The following is a 20833-nucleotide window of genomic DNA, read 5'->3' as shown; positions in this document are numbered from 1 at the left end:
GCTCTATCTGTAAGGATGAATGGAGTCAAGATGAACCTCTGCTCCACTCTGACATAGCTGTGCTATACACTATAACTATAAAGGACTAGTGGGTTTAATTCATGTTTCATGCATTCAAAGACGTTTTCTGTGGAAATCTCCCCGAGTGGAAAGCCATCTCTTTCTCACAAACACACATGCACACGCACAACATGAGTGCAGGAATAGCCTTTGAAAGGGTGGTAGTGTCGTGTTCATGTACCTGTGCACACCAGTGAGATAACGAGATCCCTTCCCTCGCTCCCTCCCGTTGGCCCCGTGCGCCCTTTAATCCAATTTACCCTCTTAGCAATGTATACGTGACAAAAAACACACTTCACAGAGCCGTCCCATTGGTCCAAGTAGGTCAGTGCCTGCTAAAGATGGCCCAGGCCAAAGTAGAGAGAGAGAGAGAGACACAAACACCTGGAGCCGCGTCCTGATTGGCCTCCGTGGGCCTGGCGCTCGGTACGCATCACTGTACCCGAGCCATCGCGGGCTTGGTGGGAAGGGTGTGCGTTGCGGTGGGAACACAAAGCAGAGGGCCGGGGATCAAGTTGTGGCGCGATGTGACATGTCGACGTGTCAATGACCGTCAATGACTGCTGAAGGCAGAACGTTCCCGGTCCTGATGTAACAGGCCAAATGAACCGTGTCCACATTAAACCTGGGTTACTTGGGCCCAGGCCAGAGTCTACGTGGGGGATAAACTGTCAAAGGCCATGCTCTACCCCTCCAGGCAGGGCCGCACCTTCCCATAGAGATCATGTGATCTAGTTAGCTAACGTTGGCTAGCCAGACGTTTGTTGTTGCCATTCGACACTTTCATAAAGTCTCTATTACTAGGTAAACTCAGCCATGTTGCCATGTGGTCATGATCAGCAGTTCCGCAATTTGCAACACTTCCGTTGTGTCATGAGGTTGAAATTTAAGTGATAACAGTCATGTTAGTGTTGGTGTAGCAACCGCATCCGATTTAACTAATCAACGGCTTTCTTAGAATTAAAAATGTATGTCAGGCTGAATCAGTGCAACGCTACCAGTAGCCGTAGCTTCAGCCAAGAGTTTCTAAACTAAAAAAACAGTTGAAAACGAGGTCAAGCATTGTTTGGAGAGAGGCGCCATGGGTGGAGCCGATAGAAGCCCCTCTGAATGCTACCACAGGCGTAGAGTTTGCTGAGGCGAGGTGGAAGCTGCTTCTTTGGTATACAACCATGGAAGACCAACTCTCAATTACAGATGATGAGATTCTACACTGCAGCACAAGTCTTTGACCGAGTGAAGAGCGACGTTCACCAACATGTCACAGCTTGTCAGAAGTGTTTTTTCATAAATCCCAAAATCAACAAGGGGGCTCCACCACACAACAGTACGCCAGTCTTGCAGGTGCTGGGTCATGAACATGACGCCGATGATCAAAGTTCCACTTTACTTCCCAGAGACTTGCATTACAGGCCGTGTCTCTCCTGAATGACGCTTCTTTGCTGATGGGGTTAATGACCTTTACTACAAAGCCGTCCGGCTCCACTCTGTATTGTCTAATAGGGCAGAAATGCTATTTAAATGGCAGTTAGTGTTTCAGATGGAAAATACGCCTTGTGCTTTCTTTCATGTAATCATTAGTATATAATTGCAGGAAGAAGAAAAACTGCTCTATTGTTTACAAGTTGCTTACCAAGGCTTACTGAGCAGAAGGAACAAGTGTGGAAAGCATGCTAAGAAACAAGCATGTCTAATTAAAAGAATATTAGAACTCACCGCTGCATTCTCCTCTGTCCTCTGCGTCTCCCTCCTTTCTGCCGCCGCACAACACAGATCTCACTGTTTCACTACACCACGCAGTGCACACAGAGGGTTCCTGAGCCTTTATTTCTGTGGCTGTGGAGGCCAACAACGTCCGCTCCGTGGGTGGAACTCAAGGAAAGGTGGAACTTTGGAGCCTCTGCTGTGATCGCCCCAAAAAGACCTCTTGGGAAATGGCAGATTTATTCGAAACGGCAGGGATCCGAATGCCACTTGGCCGGGGCAGCGATTGAAATCAACTTGTCTGCCGGGAGGGGGGGGGGGGGGGGGGGAAGAGTGTTTCTCTCTCTCTCTACTTCTCGGGAGGCTTTCCTGGCTACTGATGCTCCTCTCCTGCCTCTGGGGCGAATGAAAGATGCGGATGGAGAGTCGTCTCCCGGGCGCTACTTTGCCGGAATGGGTCGAAGAACCATGCGGCTACTGGAAAGTTCCTCTGGGTTCCCTTGAGTGAGTGTCGCTGAGGCATAGATCGTTTCCTGTGAGGTTGTTGTGAGCGCACACCCGGCTTTCTTCACACAGCAACCACTTAATAACCGCCCAGGCTACAAATGTAGATCAGCACAAGCGCGGCAGCGAGGAGGTCTGGGCCGGCGGGCGAAGAGAGATCCGAGGTCGTTGCTGGTCACAGCTGCGGTGAGGAGAACTCGAGAGGCAATACGGTTAACATGGCAACAGCAGAGAGAGGTCAGGGGTGGATTTCTGCCCCGTCTACCACGGGGGTCGGCGGTTTCGGTCGAGGAGGTAGGACCTGGGAGAGAGAGTCCCTGAGGTAAATGGAGAGATGGTGCGCTAAGGAAAAAAAAAAAAAGGAGGAATAAATAAATAATAAATTTCTGTATTTTTCTGGGAGGTAGAAAGCGGGGGAGCTTGTCCTTGCTGATTGGATCAGAGGCGAGAGGAGGACGGGCCAGAGGTAAAGCCGGCTGTGGTTGAGGGGTTTGACTCTCTTCTCAAAGAATGCTGGTGGTTTCTCACGCGCAGGTTGGTGTCTTCAGGGATCTCCTCCTATGGGAGACACAGACGCAGAGGCAGGTTAGCACTTTTTGACCACGCCACTCAACGCTGATATTGTCATTATTGGCTCTTTGGATGCAACTCTTTTCTTGGGCTTGGTTTGGACCCGACAAGTTCACCAGTCTTAACAACATTTGAACAACAATGATAGGAAGTAAAGTAATGGAATAATAGACATTTTTTTTTCTCTATAAAAAATGCCTCCCATCTATCAGTGGATGGGTTTAGAGCTGCGCCATGTTTCTTGATTGTTGTGGTTCACGTCCGGCTTTAATCTTCTTTTCAACATCCTTTGGTAAATCCCCGGTCCCAATGTTCATTTCTTCAATGGATGCTCAGCTTAAACCGATCCCAAACACACACACACACACACACACACTCACACAAAAATACCAGGACTAATGAGTGTGTAGGCAGGCGGTGTGGGGTGAGCATGACTCCACCTTTCTAGTCTCAGAATACAGTCTGTCACTAACCACCTCACAGCTGCTGTGAAAAAGTAGATACAAACCAAGAGTGCACTCAGAGCCGACCTATTTACACACAATAATAGACGGGAGGCATCGTTTTGGATAAACGAGTAAAGAATCACAGCTCAACAAGAGGCTTTGGCCATAAAGCAGCAGCCTGCTGATGCTTAGCAGCTGCAAGGTTTACCTTCGTTTTGCATGCCAACATTTTGCAAATGAGCACTAAACTATTTTTCAACTATATAAACTGACATTTCGAGCTGATGAGGATTTATTCTACAGGATCAAAGCCATGTTCTTCTCCTGGGGCACTACACGAATATCCAAACCAAGTTTTTTTTAGCAAACTAATCGAAATAATTTGATGAAAAAAGAATTTAAAAAAAACAACAAAAAAAATGTGGTGCTGGTCAGGGGGACTCCCAAAGACAGAAGAACTTAAGACAGTCGGAAACAATGGGGAACTTGCATTTCCACCACTGGCACAGATAACGGATCTTTACGCACTGATGTTATGTTGTGGTGGGTATTTGGATGTATTTGTTCAGACACAGAAGAACACTCTGTAAAGGTTATGGACAGATCACGGTTAAAACAAAGCAATCTTAACCAAGGCTCCATGGCTCTTGTGTAAAAATGACCCAATTATCACCTCTGACCATGTCTCCAAGAGGCTGTGTGGCGCTGAGATGATGTCACGCCTTAGAGAGAATAGTCAGAACAGTATAGAGGTCCTTGTAACATTAAATAGACATACACATAGTCTAGTTTCTACTTTGAGTAAGAAGGTACGGAGAGAGCCCCGACACCTCGCAGTGTGACAGCGTGGTGCACGAGAACATGCTGCAGGAAAAGTTCAAGCATGTTAAGGCCTCGCTGTGAGTGTGTAGGATGAAGGGTCGAAGGCACCAGAGCCTCTGGGCCGACACAGAACAACCCGAAGTGGACCACGTGTCCCGACTGACCAGGGATACCTCATGTTCCTTCTGAGAGAGTATGGGGGATGCAGCTAGGGGAAAGGGACATGCGGGCCACGGAGCCATCACTGGTAGGGAGTCACATGCAGCCAGTCCAACCTCTTTAGAAATCCCTGCAGAGGCGCGTCGGCCTCAGAGGCTGAATGCCATAAAAAGTCAACCACAAGTGAGCAGGCTTTTTGGAGCCTTCAATAACTTAGAGGCAAGTCGAGTCGCCCAACAATTATCTGTTATTGGGGATGCAGCGTTAAGGCACATACGGGTTGGCAAGGCACTCACTGTGAGGATGACCAAAGGTTGGCCGTGAACATCCGTCGGGCTGAGGTCTCTTTTGGTCATCACGTGCATACTGATGGGGGGATTCTCCCCCGTGAAATCGGCAGAGAAGAAAACAAACACCCTGGAAGTGTTGCGCAAGAAAAGTGATTCACTACCATGAAGCAGCATAGCAAAGTGCGGCAATGGCACACACAACAAAGGCTCTGTAGGGGCGATGGAGGCAAACACACCGAGCTCCTGCTGCTACAACAAAAGCTACACTACTCAGTATGCAAATCGGTGGCAGGGTGGGAAATTCTATTGTTAGTAACCCACATTGAATGCACAAAATGTACAGAACTTACACATCTTCCTCCGTGCAAGCTGCTCTTGGGTTGGGTCCGTCACACACGTACACACACACACACGCCTCATTGTGTGACTACTCGTACAGACAAACTGGTTTGTTCTTCCTAAACACAGCACACGCAAAGGAGACACAGACAGATTGGACACATTTCTCAGTCAACCTGTTTATCTTAAGACCTTCCAATGGCACCACAACTCACCTATTCAACTTACCCAAGGTGCACTGGGGCGGTTCCAAAAAATATTACAGCTGGTGGTCCAGACTGGTTTTCTTTGTCTTTGCTCCCATAATGCTTCTCTACATTCTCCACATAGGCGAGTGGTTGTTTTGTGTTTTAATATATATATATATATATATATATACACTCACCGGCCACTTTATTAGGTACACCTGTCCAACTGCTCGTTAACACATAATTTCTAAGCAGCCAATCACATGGCGGAAACTCAGTGCATTTAGGCATGTAGACATTGTCAAGACAATCTCCTGCAGTTCAAACCGAGCATCAGTATGGGGAAGAAAGGTGATTTGAGTGACTTTGAACGTGGCATGATTGTTGGTGCCAGAAGGGCTGGTCTGAGTATTTCAGAAACTGCTAATCTACTGGGATTTTCACGCACAACCATCTCTAGGGTTTACAGAGAATGGTCCGAAAAAGAAAAAACATCCAGTGAGCGGCAGTTCTGTGGGCGGAAATGCCTTGTTGATGCCAGAGGTCAGAGGAGAATGGCCAGACTGGTTCGAGCTGATAGAAGGGCAACAGTGACTCAAATAACCACCCGTTACAACCAAGGTGGGCATAAGAGCATCTCTGAACGCACAGTACGTCGAACTTTGAGGCAGATGGGCTACAGCAGCAGAAGACCACACCGGGTGCCACTCCTTTCAGCTAAGAACAGGAAACTGAGGCTACAATTTGCACAAGCTCATCGAAATTGGACAATAGAAGATTGGAAAAACGTTGCCTGGTCTGATGAGTCTCGATTTCTGCTGCGACATTCGGATGGTAGGGTCAGAATTTGGCGTCTACAACATGAAAGCATGGATCCATCCTGCCTTGTATCAACGGTTCAGGCTGGTGGTGGTGGTGTCATGGTGTGGGGAATATTTTCTTGGCACTCTTTGGGCCCCTTGGTACCAATTGAGCATCGTTGCAACGCCACAGCCTACCTGAGTATTGTTGCTGACCATGTCCATCCCTTTATGACCACAATGTACCCAACTTCTGATGGCTATTTTCAGCAGGATAAAGCGCCATGTCATAAAGCTGGAATCATCTCAGACTGGTTTCTTGAACATGACAATGAGTTTGCTGTACTCAAATGGCCTCCACAATCACCAGATCTCAATCCAATAGAGCATCTTTGGGATGTGGTGGAACGGGAGATTCGCATCATGGATGTGCAGCCGACAAATCTGCGGCAACTGTGTGATGCCATCATGTCAATATGGACCAAACTCCCTGAGGAATGCTTCCAGCACCTTGTTGAATCTATGCCACGAAGAATTGAGGCAGTTCTGAAGGCAAAAGGGGGTCCAACCCGTTACTAGCATGGGGTACCTAATAAAGTGGCCGGTGAGTGTATATATAGTTGTGAAAATGCAAAAGAGCCCCTTTTTGCTCTTTCAAATTGGCTGCGTGAGAGTAAAAAAGAGAAACCACACACACACTTCCTCACCAAAAGCAACAAAAAAAGAGAAGTCAATGCACGCGTCGGGGAATTGAGCAATAAAAAAGACATCCTATTAGGACTGCACGGTATACCGGTTCAAACAGTTGGAGTTTCTCACGTGACGCTCATACCGGTGTTTCGCCGTAACAACGGACGTTGCTTTTCGGCGGCAGAATTTATTTTTACACGTCATCAAGGAGCGCCCAGCGGTCGGAGCTACCCGACCGACTTCTCTTATAACAACAATAGCCCACAACAACCACTCTTTAACAGGGTAAAACACCACGACATTGTGACACATAAACAATTTAACACTAATGATTGTACATGGAAAAGTTGGAAAAATTGCAATACCGTCACATACAGAGATACCGTCAAAATCGTTCATACCGTGATATGGATTTTTGTCCATACCGTGCAGCCCTACATCCTACATTATTTTTTATTTTCGCTATCCCCATTTGCTACACAAGCCGCCAAAAATAAGTTCTTGTGTATTAAATTACTCCAAATTGCTCTGGGAAAACACATTTTACGATCAAAGTCTCAAATCAAATCCAAATTTATAGCGTTGACTTATTTGACGTGATTTAAATTTTCTTCCCTTCTGAACATTCTCACTGCATACTAATTGTTTTGATACAGTAGTGGTGCTTTGAGGGCTGGATGGCGAGTGAGGGGGCTGACGACCTTGTGTCCTGTATCTCAGCCAGACCTTTGACCCCAAGAGATGAGGCAGGAAAGAGAAAAACGGGAAAGAAAAATTATAGAGACTGGCACACTGGCCTGCAACAGATGCATTTGTTTGTGTGTGTGTGTGTGTGTGTGTGTGTGTGTGTGTGTGTGTGTGTGTGTGTGTGTGTGTGTGTGTGTGTGTGTGTGTGTGTGTGTGTGTGGTCTCTGGAGCTCTGTCGCCACACTGGCAGCAGGTAGTAAGGAGGTCACACGGCGCTCGGATCTTTTTCGTTTCACCTTGTATCTATTTTCGAACGAGGATGGAATTCTGAGCGTAGAAAAACACCCACCGACCCGCCTACACTGTGCAGCAGACACGGTGGGTCTGCCGGGCGTATCTTTGTGGGTGAGTGAGTGATTGACAGTCCCACTAATCAGCTCAACAACACTATAAATCAATGACGCTGGGCTGAACCAGGATTAACGCATCCGCCAACCTGCCAATTAGAAGCTGCTTTGATCGGTGTCATCGCTTCATTGTTGTCTGCTCAAATTATGGAGGAGTATTTTTTGCACACTTTTTCAAGGGGGGGGGGGGGGGGGGGGGGTACACTGTAATAAGTCGCTAGTATTGTACTTTCCGGGTTCTGATCGGACCGATCTGCCCACAAAATCTCCTTGTGTACAGAAGGGATCAGAATCAGAAGCCATTTATTGTCACATATGTTACACATAAGAGGAATTTGACTTGGTGCAATATAAGAATAAAATAAGATGAATATATACAAGCAAGAATTTACAATATAAACAGATAAATACATCAAAAACACGCATGTATGTCCATATGCACTCAAACGTGACGGCGGCCGATGGGAAGCTCAGGGCGGGGTCACCTTTAAGTAGCAAAAAAATGATTTCATGATTACCTTTTCTGATGTGCCGAAGTCAGGGGGAAAAGTGAATGAAAGAAATCCATCTGGAATCTTTGAAAAGAGTAAACGTGGCTTTCACTGGGGGCGAGAAACACATCTGCTGCCGAAATCAGACAAAGACGAGCGCACTTATCTGAACGTAATTGAAAATGATTTTCACTGCTTTTGATGCTCCACTTGCATCCGTGGCTTATCTTTTAATGTGGTTAGCAACTGGGCTGTAAAATGAGGATCCCATGCTTGTTAGTCAGAGTGTGGCGTTGGTGGAGTGACGTGGAGCCACAGCTGTCCAACCGCCGCACGCGGAACTAGAGGGCGAAACGCCGAGATCGGCCCCCTGAAAGCGGCCGAGCCCGTTTAACAACACCGGGTGATGACAGACAACGTCCCTGGCTCTCTTCTGCTGTGTGTGACATCGCTCAGGGCTCACTGGAGCCTTCCCACATGTCAGAACGTGTCCCCTCCCCCCCCCCCTCTTTATCTGAAAGGGGATCGAAACGCAGCGTTGGCCAAGAAACCAATAAAAATGAGAATACCCGAAAGGACCGGTTGCAGTAAGGTTTGACGTCAGTCAGAATGACTGCAGGCGACAGAAAGTCTGTGCTCCCTCACGCAGAGAGAGAGCACGTTGTGTTGTGGGACGAGTAAGATGTTTGTGCGTCAATGACCAGTCAACCGTCTACGTCCAAGGTCAATAACAGCACCTGGGTTTGGCTCAGATTCACTTCTAAAGGCAACAGTTTACAAAATGATTTCATGTAATATATGATTCCTTTTTTTTTGTTCTGGGTTCTTTGTTTTGATCTTTCCGAGCAGCGGCCTCTGTGTGCCGTGTGCAGAGAGCTTGACCCGAAAAGATTTCCACAATATTCAGCGGGTTTCGACCACCATGGGGGACGGATGCAGAAGACGTCAGACATATTCCAGCCGTGACAAACTAAAAGTACTCAACATCCGTGACACCCTTTTACTCTGTTGGACGTTTGTTTGAAACTGTCATATGAATCTGCATTTGAATTATTGAGTTATGGCCAACAATGCGTTTTGTGAAGTTTGTGAATAACCTTTGACCTCGAGTCCAGGTGGAAGTTTGATCCAAATCTAAAGAAATTCAGTCGGCGCAATCCCATGGTACCTCGTTGTCGAGACTTGAGAAATATTGAGCTGTTGCTGGAAGGGGAGACGTAAAGAGAAGCAATATCTCAGGTGATTTTTAATATTGCACCGGACTTTAGGCTCCTGCAGAGTCAATAAACCGTGTGGTAAAAACATTATACAGGGCTTGACCCGTTCGGATGTTTGCTCCAGGAAATCTGCTTTTTAGAAATGCAGCACTTACCGAGACGGAGTCACTGCGCTCTCAAAAGTGTGGAGAAATGGCCTCTGTGCCGTCACAGCCCCACACTCAGGTAGTAGGTAATAGAGAGACGGGTGAACTTAAAGAGATTACTTACGAATTTGTATTTAATAAGGGTGCAAATTGGGCCGGAGCATACCGACGTGAGGCTGCTGAGAAGGGGAGGGGGGGAGTGGGGGGGTCAGACCGCATTGTCAGACCGAGCAGCGCGTTGGTTACGAGTCTAGATCCGTGAGCCGTGTGCAAAAACACAATACAGAATAAGAGTGTTAATGAGAGCGCATTCGTCACCCTACTCGCGTCTCGCTTGTTTTTCTTTTTTTTTTAAATGAGAAACAAACCGCCGTTCAGTGGGAGTCTCCAGCCGTCCGCTCGGGGAAACCTACTCGGCTTAATTGGGAGAAGGAAAAGAAATCCACATTCATAATGAAGTCAGTTGTGTTGTCCCCCCCCCCCCCACGTTGGTTTCACTGTTTGTTTCCTGCCTCTTGTGTCCCTGTGTTTTCACTTCCTGCCGTGTCCCTGATTGTTTCCACCTGTATTCAATCACCTGCACAATCCCAGTGCATTTAAGCCATGTCTTTTGTCCCGTGTCGCGTCATTGAATGTCATCACCCTGTTTGTGTGAGATTGTCGGCTTGTGAAGGACTATTTTTTTTAACTCTACAATTGAGTCGTGCTTTCCACAAACCCACCCTGCTTTGTGACGGTTGGATCGACTCATTCCACAAGTTTTGCAGAACAGGCGGCGCTACCAAGACAGCCAATTATGGAGAAACGTATCAGACCAGTACCAATTATTAGGAATTCAGTGTTTAAGGCTGCAACTGAAAAACCAAGCATTGATTGACATTTGTTTTCCTTTGCGGGAGCTCAAACACAAGAATTATCTCAACCCTAAATTGTCACCGGTAACGAGTCAGCAGGCTTGTTCCCTCCTCACTCAAATTCCATTGAGGATGGAACAACAGACGCCGTCTCCACGTAAGTTGAGAGAAATAAGCAGACAGGGCACAAGTGATCAGGACCTGAGCTCGGCGGGTCACAGTGGACCAGAGCGCCTGCAGAGGCTTCAGTGAAAGAAAAAAGAAAGAATAAAAGCTGCAGTAGGCGAAAAATCGCGGTCTATCACACGGAAGAAGAGCGCAGACGAATGAGGACGTTATCAGAAAGAGGTGCCATTATACACACGGACCATAAACCCTAACGCAATATTTGTAAGAGCTCGGTTAAAGCAGGGGTGTCAAACTCATTTCAGGCTCATTGCAGAGTTCGACCCCCCAGGGGCCACAGTGAAGTGAAGTGAAGGTCCGGACAGAGAAGTTCCGAACGGCTGACGGGGGGGGCAGGGGCGCGCTGGTGATATGGCCAACGGTTATTTGTATACAATAATTATTTCAATCCCCACGTGTGTAATGTATCATCCATCTGGAATGTTAATATGTTATTATACTACGATTGAATTCCAACAAGCAATTATTCACCATTTAAATACTAGTGTAGCGTTTTGTTTGCGTATTTCTGTTGAATAAATTAGAAGCTTGTTCATTCGTCTCACATAGTGACACTATTGTGCAGCCTTTCCAGTGTTCAAGCATTCATACCTATGCAGACAGACACACACACACACACACACACACACACACACACACACACACACACACATTGCAAATAGGAATTCAGGACATGTGCTTGTGTCAAAAGAACACATACTGGAGCCGTTATTCACATCTGTGGACACAGCTTGTGTGTGGGTGGGGGGGGCACGCTCAATTTATACTGTGCAGAATTCACACACACACACACACACACACAGCGGCCCACTTGTCAGAATTAGAGCGCAGTGTGGGTGACCTTGGATGCTGTAAGCCTTACAAGCAGCTGGGCCAAGACCAGGACCGAGGGAGGAGGGCATGTTACGGGGAGGGGAGGGAGGGGAGGGGTACTGCGGAGGGGAGAAGTGAGTGAAGGTGTAAAAAGCTATGTATATGGATTCACTGGGAAACAGCCATCCTGCAGTTGCATAGCAACAGTACAAAAGTCACGAAAACTGAACCCTTCCAATCTTTATCAAATGGAAGGAAGAAGAAAAAAGTACCACTCTCTGCTTTCCAAGCATTACGAGGCTCAACAACACACACACACACACACACACACACAGCAAAGCTCTGACAGCCAACGAGGACGTGGTTAAGGAGACAGCTTAAAGGATGAAGGGAGATGAAATGATGAGACGGGGGAGAGCGGAGACATGTGGACCTTCATAAAGACAAGTGGAGAAGCTGATTAGTGGGTGAACAATAGCAGGAAGCTGGCCTCTCCGTTTGCTTTACTCTCCCCATCGCTTCTTGAATCTTGGGTGACATCTTACTGAACCTCTTTAAGTTAAAGCTCGTCATGTTAAACGACGGCACTCGCCCTGGAGGAGAGGATTTGGGGATTGTGGGCCAAATGCAGACAAATGTAAGGAGCCACAGAAGCCAAGCGATGACTGTGTTCCTCTCAGCCAGTTGCGCTGCAGAAAGAACAAGTGCCAGAGAGCAGTCACCCATCGTCAAAACTACTTCTAAGCCCTGAATGCAGATCCATGCAGGCCACACGGGGCCCTTCAGCTGTTCAAACCGCACCACCTTCGTGGCAGCTCGTCCTCGCGCTCCCAGCAATCTCAACTCGTGTGAAGGATGCGTACGCAACGCCCCCCCACACACACACACAGATATAATAATAATTCCAGGCCAATGAGCCATAACAAAGTGGCTCCAATCAAACAGGGATGGGCCTGGGACATCACGACCAAACCTCTATGCCTACATTGTCACGGCCACTTCATCCGCCATCAAACAAAACGGCCTCCGATGGCTCAAATGGGTCCTTTGGCACCTTTGACTCGACCAGAGGAAGAGTTCACGCCCCGGTCAGCTGTCGGCCCGGAGTCCCCGCCATCACGCAGCGTGGAGCACAACGGGGGGACGGGTTTGGGAACAGGGGCTTCGCTCGTCTCCCGCGTATTATCTGGGCCTCGCGCCAGATCTCCCAAAACCTTTTGGGTTTGTAAATGAGGCTCGCGACACAACAGCAATCGACCGAAACTGTTGCTTCATTAAATGAGCCGGAGTGTTTGCCCGCGGCCCGCCAAAGCGGCTGCCCAATCACGCCAAGCGGAGCGCATAATGACTTGATGGGCGGCGTGGACAAAAGGGCTGGAATTGGCCCAGTTGTGTAACCAAAGAAAGAATACACTAAGGATGATATCTGCTTTGGGCGGTGAGGCAAAGGTCCCGAATGGTGGACGGCTGTGCACAGATGTCTCACACCAGTACGGCGTCTCATGCACCACAAACTGTTGTGTTGGTTGTGGACTGTGTGGAGGTTTCACAGAATGCTGGATGCAGATTATCGGTTAGCAGCCGGCTAACGACTAACCAACGTCAACAAAGCAGTGGGTTTTCCATAAGGCACCAGATCACAACTCTTTTAAGGTTACCTTTCCTTTAGAACTTTGATTAAACAAACTAAATATCTTGTGGTATTATTCTCATTACGGCATCCAACGCCTGTTGGAGATGGATTCTTTGAGACGGCGCCCTCGGGCCTGGGAGCCTCGGCGCTTTTATCTTGTGTGAACAAGGCTGAAAATAAATCACACTTTGCACTAATAATTCTCCCATTGGATCACTTTCCTTTTATCAAGCTAGAAGGAGAAATGAAAAGAGATCATGTGAGTGACTCAGCCAAAAATCCCTCTGGATTGGAAAACAAAAAACAACATTTTACTCTGAAGAACATTGAGCTCTGTGAGAGAAGAACGACCTACTGGTGCCTCCAGAGATCACCATTCATGCTGCTCAAAGCTCAGCATCTGAATCAGCTCAACTACTACATATCAAACAAAAACATGAAAAATATCAAATTGAAAAGCAGAACTTCAGTGAGCTCTACGTTGTAACATCAGCACGTGGTTTGCTGCCACTGTTCCCTCGGCTGCACTAAACGCCTTTTAAGGTATTTAGAGAAGTAAAAAGGACAAACTCAAGATCATCAGCGCTTCAGATTAGAATTTGAATGTAGCCCGACGCTTGGGATTGACAGCTATGTGGGAGACTCTGTGGATGGTGGAATCTCTCAGACACCACTAGGGGCATTAAAAGGAGCCGGGTGGGACCTGCTTAGTTCACAGATTATCCGTTTCATGCAATGCCGTCGGGATCCTGCGGCAGTTTAAGGAAACGTGATGAAAAGTCCTTTTCATAAAAGTTGTGCAGAAGAGGGACGCGGTTGTCTTCTACAGTCTCTCGTTCATTGGACATTGTAGTGGAAGAATGCAAATAAGGACAGAACAACAGAGCAGTGGGGGGGGGGGGGGGGGGCAGTCAGGGTTGAACAGGAAGGACTCCATTAGCAGGCCATCAGAGGCCCTTGTTGATAATTAAGTGTGGGGTTTGGGATGAGGCTTAAGAATGTGCCTCCAAGGCCACCATCCCTCCATGGCCTCCAGAATAACAGTGTGACTAATCGATCGGGGTCTTCTTTTTTTTATAAAAGGCCAAAGGGGACAACACACTCCCTCCCCCACTCTGGTGACGCACTAATTGCTGGACGTCCAGCTAATTAGTGCGTCCATTAGGGGACAAGTGCTCATTTTGAATGGCTGTGCAATGAATACGTCGTCTGCAACCTTTAGGCTGATAGAAGGCATTTTAGCTTACAGCGCATCAGTGGATGGTGTTTCCAGGCTGAGGGCGTCATATAATACATCGAAGGCCGGAACTAAAAAAGGAAAGCGCCTCGAGCATTGACACCACGGGTAAACAAACAAAACACACACCACCACATCATGTTTCAATTGGATATGATATGGGATTAGTATGGCCCTGTTGCAGAAGACGCATGGCCATAAATCATGATGATATAAAAATAAAATCCAGCCAACATAGAGAAACAGGAAGGAGCAGCAAGAGATTCTTGGTTCACACACCAATAACAGAGACACTTTTCTCAAGCACCACTTCATCTAATAAGAGACACCACAGAAAATGGTTGAGACAAGTGCAATTAATTCAAATGATGGTTTTCACCTGCTAAATGATAAGCTTCTTCTATCCAAGATAGGGTGAGATAATCATTAGTTAAAGGATTACAGCAGCAAAGCAGGTAAAGTGTTCATGGAAAATAGAAGAAAAAAAATCAACACAGTTCGAGTTGTTATAGCAGTAAAACAATGTAATCAAAACACCATAACAGCTGCGGATGGACAAAGAATTTCTAATGAAATTCTCACGTACCAAGGTCAAGAGATCTTTGCATCTGCGCTCAAGGCGATCAGCGCGCTAACAGTCGCTCAATCGGCGCCTGGGCTTCGCTCATTAGCGGGCCACCGTCGCTAATTAGAGCCGAGCACCAGGTACGATGGTGCCGCTACGGGAGACGTCGCTAACCTCGTAGGAGTGTAATTAATTTGTTCCAATTTGCCCGAGAGCCGTTGACAGATTTTTGTCCGAAGGTGGACGGACGGAAATGAAATGCCGTTTGTTTTTATGGCTCTCTCGCAGAATGATCAGATGAAACACACCAATCCCCTCTTTGGAGAGCAGAGGCCCCCTTGGGAGCATCTCTGGACTCATCCGACAGCATTCTTCAAAAATACGTGAAAAGGGCAATGGGCTGTCTCGGTATCTAATTAGAAGAGATTCTCTGCTGGAAAGCCTACGGGCCTCTCCTGTCTGCTGGAGAACACCCCTTCATCTTTTCCCTGCTTTGAGCGCTGCAGGCTCATTAATGCATTCAATAAAGCGGGACGAAGGGCCTCGTCTCGGTTAGGGGAGTCCGCGCCGACGACCACCGCCGAAATGCATCAGACCGCATCCGCCCGGTGTGTCTCGCTCGCGCCTCTCATGCAACACATGCTCTGCTTCTACTTCCAAGAAACACGTCTCGCGGGTATAATGGAAAAATGAGTTTTTTGCACTTCGTTGTATTCTTTTTTATAAATAAAAAATGACGATGAGCCACGAACAGACAAACATACAAAGACATGCACTCGCACAACTGACATGAACACAATTAGCTGCATCATGTGACACTGTGCATTATTAATTGCGTGAGCGAATCTGCCTTTGTTTTTATTAAATCCTTCTGTAATCCTCTTATTCTTGTTGTTACTAAAAGTGATTGTACCGTATATGCTGAATATCCCAGCAGCAGTATCACTATCTGTTGGACCCTCCGCGTTGGTTTCGGAGGGTCCAACTGGTCCGTCGCATCAACATCTGCATCAATAAGTGCTACAACTCCTCGAGACCAGCTTTTTCTCTGTGTGACTGATAGTAGTAACGGGTGAAAGTTGGTTTCTCATCATTACTAACCAGCTACTACACTTTGTCTCCGTATACATGTTCCACTTGGCAACAGCTGTTCGAGTTGCATGCGATGAGAGTTTAAGATGAACCATCCTGGTGCAGTGAAGATGGAGGCCAGTCTCCCTTCAACACTCAACACACACATCCGATGGCAGCGTGATCGTTTGAAATGGAAATGTCGCTCTCAAAGATCTGAAACAATGTAAAAAAAATACATGAAACCGCTTGGATTCCTTTTTTTTTCTTGATATGGCATTGAAGTAGATGGTAAATATTTAAAAATAAATCCCCTACCCGATCTATACATTTTCAGTCAATAAAGAAAGCTATTTAAAGCTGGGCCAGCTGCTTATTGATCCTCCCTCATTATCACTAAACTCACCAGGAGACACCCGCTCTTTCAGCTTTACATCATTCTATATTAAATCACTCGAAGATGGACAATATGCAGCCCATATTGTGTCTGTTTTAAACAGGATAAGCTGATTTAGTTCAAACTAAAAAGCTTTTCGCTCGGTGGCGATCGCCGGAAACCCCACAAATGATCGTTTGGAGGCCGTGCGAGCTTATTAATTAAGGTGGACGCTTTGAGCTAGCTGTAGGACCTATAGGACATCCTCGAACTGTTACATTATTGGACGATAAAGCCTCTTGTACCTTATTGCTTTAGTAAGAACATGTGACTCAGTCACATGGCTCTTAAAATGGAGGAGAATATCACAACTTGACAATAAACTTCGCAGCCAACCGGCTTTGACCCGGTGAGGCCGAGGTGAACACTGGTTTGGTTGGTTGTTTTTTTTGATAATGCTACAACAAAAACGTGCATGACCCAAACCCTTATACACAGGATGATGTGACCATAAACAAGGTTTTACAGGCTCTGACGACAGCGGGAGAGAGGAGAAAAAAGGGGAAGAGTACGTCCTTTCAATGTAATATCCCGACCACTTCCTGTCGTAGACCCTCCCGTCACTGGCTGCACTCTCTGTAGGACACGGAGTTCATGTGTGTGGGTGGGTTGTACTACAGCAATGTTCTGTGTGCACTCTGAGAACATTTGTGGATGTGTGAGGGAGAGAGAATCCCCCCTGGAGGTGTGAGAGCTTGTCATAAAGTCTCTCATCCCTCCGAGGCGGGTGTTTTTTTGTTTTTTTTCATCTTGCCTTTTATCCGCTGAAACAACACGAGCCCCCTGGAGAGGTTCGACTTAAAGGGAACGCGCCGCCACAAAAGATCGAAGGGAGGGGCCCCGGGACGGAGAGTACGCCTCGCCCTCGTGTGGGTTCATCATCAAACGGACTACGGGGTGGAGAGGTCCTCTGCAACATCTCGTCAGGCCGGACAACAAGCAAGTTGCGGCTGGGGGGGGGGGGGGTTACTGGATGGACCGAGGGGGAGGGGGGGGGGGGGGGGGCGTGGGCTTAAACAGCATGTCTCCCCCTCCCGTTTGTGGGGACTGTACCAAGTGCGCCACAGCACGCGGCTGATCGGCAGTGTCCGCGATGACGAGTGCACTAACGCACTAATGATTGGGCCCCTCCAATGCATGGAAGCCACTGGTTCCATGTCATTCCTATTTTGTGGCTCAGGCATGTTTACGTGATAATACTTTAATACTTTAGTTCTTCTAAGAGGCCAATTGAAGTTTCTACCTCTCGACCTAGGGTTCGCTTTAAGTGACTTTGCTTGTTGGTGCCAGGCGGACTGGTCTTATACCACAAACCGCTGATCCACTGGGATTCTCACGCACATCCACATCTAAGGTTTACACACACAGTGAGCGGCAGTTGTGTGGACAGGAAGGCCCTGTTGACGTGAGAGGTCGGACTGGTTGGAGATGACAGAAAGAAGCGCTCGTTACAACCAAGGAATGCAGAACAGCATCTCTGAACGCACAACACGTGGAACCTTGAAGAAGACTACAGCTACAGCGGCTAAAACCACAGCGGGGGCCGCTCCCGTCAGCCAACAGCAGCAAACTGCAATTCTCACCACATTTAGACAATAGAAGATGGGATACTCGGGTCAGAACATGGAAGCATGGATCCATCCCTCTTTGTGTCAACGCTTCAGGCTGCTGGTGTAACGGTGTATAAAATCAAACATGTCATGGACTTGAAATGCTACCGTTAAACCCAACTCATGGCCTTGTTTAGAAGTAATTTCCTGTCTTACTTGTGTTTAATTTGTCTGTGAAGGGAGCCGTGTTTTCCACTAATTGTAGATTAGAAAAAGAACAGAATATTCTGAAGCAGAGCGAAGAGTGTGGGCCACATTCTGCATAAACACTTGGGATGAAACATAAATAAAAAGCACAACATGAAATGTGGGTCTCAGTGTACGGGCTGAGGCGTAGCACATGATATTGTGTGTGTGTGGTTTTCCAGGTTGAGGGCAGCGTCACCGTCTTCTGGTGTGGATCCATCAGAGGAGGTTTTGTAACTGGTTTTGCGCCCCCACCCCCGCTGAAAAAGCGTTATTTTCAGTTATTCCCCCCCCCCGTCAGACGGGCCAGACCGGTTGGCCCCCAGTGTACCTGCTGCGAAAACAAATCAACAACAACTATGAAGTTGATGAGGGCCGTCGAGGACGTTGAGGACGTCGAGGACGGGCGGCGTGATATTTGTTCTCCTTCTTTAGTGAAGCGCAGCTTCCCTTGCGGCTCGGGCTGCAGTCTGAAGGGTCAGCGCGAGACGATGAGATCGCGTTAAAGAGGTGCTCACACTCGTCTGGGAATCGCGAGGAGTCAAGGGAGCTCGGGGACCCCGCGGCCCTGGTTACGTAACCTATTCCCCTCAGACTGAGGGGGTGGGGGGGGGGGGGGGGGGGGGAAGTGAGAGACTGCTTCTGTTTCTGCCCCTCCCCCCTCGTCTTGGGTTGAAAGGTGTTAGCAGCGGATGTCAAAGGAGGTCGCGTCTGGCTGCAGGCAGAGATTATGCCTTTGTATGTACATACATACATGGTGTGTGGGTCTGAACTCAGGTTACGGAAAACAATAGTTTTTTATTCTGTAGTTCCAGGTTCTGGTTATATGAGGGAGGGTGGGGGGGGGTTCACTTCCTGTTCACATCAGTGGACCTTTTTTCTTCTATGAAAGCATCACATTCGCGAGGGATTCTTGGATATTTTTATGAAGGTTGAGGAATATTATATTTGCTCAAAAAGAATACATAAGCGGGGTCCTTTTCATGCGCTAAATGTACCCGGTGATGTTTGTCACCTACCTTAAGCAGTGGGATCTAGAGCTGCAGATCTGGACCCAAAACCAGTGGCAGAACCTCCTCTGATGGATCCACACCAGAAGACGGTGACGCTGCACTCAACCTGAAAATGAAAAAACACATTTGTATTCTAACTGTACTTTTAAACCGCATACACACAATATCATGTCCGTACACTGGGACCCACATGTCACGCTGTCCTTGCTTCACCCCAAGTCCCCTGCAGACATGTTTTTGCAGAACGTGGCCCACACTACGTCACAGCAGAGGAATGCCTGCAGCAGTGAGGGCGCCTCGGTGCGCTGCCTACATGTTGGCACTGAGCCACGTCCCTGCACCTTCGCGATTCCTCCGGCTGAAGTGTCCCCTGCGACCCGCCGTACTCGGTCGGTTTAACGGGCTTTTCTTGTTGGCCTGTAGTTACCGACTTCGACCGCGCACTCTTTTAGGGGGCGGCGGCCCTCACTGGAGCCAGGTGTGTCAACATAACGACATACAGATAACGAACAGGCTCAAGCGCTGTACAGTACAGCACGGCACGGCACGGCACGGCAGGCTTGAGGGTTGACATGAGGACAACGCTCACGTTACACCACCCCCCCCCCCTCCTTCCCCCGCGAAGAAGCCGCCGCTGTGCATTGGGCCATAACATGACACACTCACCAATACTGGACATGTGACATGAAGTCTCCTCCCGCGCAGTCAACATGAATTCCCCGTGGACCAGGAGCAGCCGGTTGAACACGTGAGGAGGAGGGGGCGCGAAACAATTACGTCCAAGCGAGTCCGCCCGGTTGACCGTCTCGAGCGGCGCAGCGAGCGCTCCTCAGGCGCGAGGAGACGGGAGCGCCGTGTCTGCGAGGGACTCCATGGCCACGGTCTGCACCGAGGGGGGAACTCTGCTGCGGCTATTAGCTTTCTGTGCTCGGTCTCCTCCTCCTCCTCCTCCTCCTCCTCCCCCCCCTTGCCTGTACAGTTCGGGTGAATGCGGGTCAGGAGAGAGAGAGAGAGAGAGAGAGAGAGAGGGAGGGAGAGGTTCATTCGTCACCGGGCTCCGCGACGCCCTCTACCGGCTTGCTTTGGGTACTGCGGTACCACTAATCCAGTGAGCCTGGAGAGTTCCGCCGCTTTCAAATATAAGCATTGTTATAGATTAATTGAACAAATTAAGTAGAGGATCAAATTTGCTTTGCAAATGCTACAGATTTAAAATATTGTTGGCACATCGATGCAGCAGTGATGCCATTTAAAAAGACGAAGCAAAGACAAATAATGCTAATGTTAACTATTTTGATGTTGACCTAATTGATAGAAATCGATACATACATAAACTAAAACACAAAAGGTTTATCATGCCCCATCCTTTCTGCAGGAGACTTCCTCATGTCGTGTCTGGTTGTTGTGGCAGAGGTCGGTTGCTCTATAGCGCCCCCCAAAGGTGAAAAGGTTAAATAGGTGCTGAGATGGAAGTGAACTTGCTTCCTGATGCAGGAGAAGTATCTACGTGGAGGACTGTGTCTGTAGTTTTTACTGTGTAACCATCCATGTTTTACCTAGTGAGGATGAAGTTTTATTTTATTACTTGTTATCCAAATGGCTACTTTAATCTTTACGATGTCTTAACCTGATTGTGTTCTGTGCTTGTAAAACCTGAGCATGCGAGCCACCAGTAATTACAGATGTCAGATGATTTTTTAAAAATGTAC

The 20833-nt window shown here is 47.8% G+C and overlaps 1 protein-coding gene across 3 annotated transcripts in view; it reads right to left on the bottom strand.

Annotated features, from left to right (window-relative positions):
- Nucleotides 1–20091, bottom strand: part of LOC119221089 (thyroid hormone receptor alpha) — a 46923-nt gene extending 26832 nt beyond the window's left edge. The window contains exons 1-3 of one of the 3 annotated variants that reach the window (XM_062566085.1): nt 19791–20091; nt 19131–19230; nt 1777–2826 (exon numbers count right to left, since the gene is read on the bottom strand). The gene's annotated coding sequence lies outside the window, so the exon portion shown is untranslated. Of the gene's footprint in view, nt 1–1776; nt 2827–4561; nt 5159–19130; nt 19231–19790 lie in introns of those variants that run through there. The other 2 variants (XM_062566087.1, XM_037477524.2) reach the window with 2 other exon arrangements.
- Nucleotides 20092–20833: the final 742 nt, after the last annotated feature.

This window comes from Pungitius pungitius, chromosome 12 (genome assembly GCF_949316345.1).
Source record: "Pungitius pungitius chromosome 12, fPunPun2.1, whole genome shotgun sequence".
Lineage (NCBI taxonomy): Eukaryota > Metazoa > Chordata > Actinopteri > Perciformes > Gasterosteidae > Pungitius > Pungitius pungitius.
This window is presented reverse-complemented; position numbering and strand designations above follow the sequence as displayed.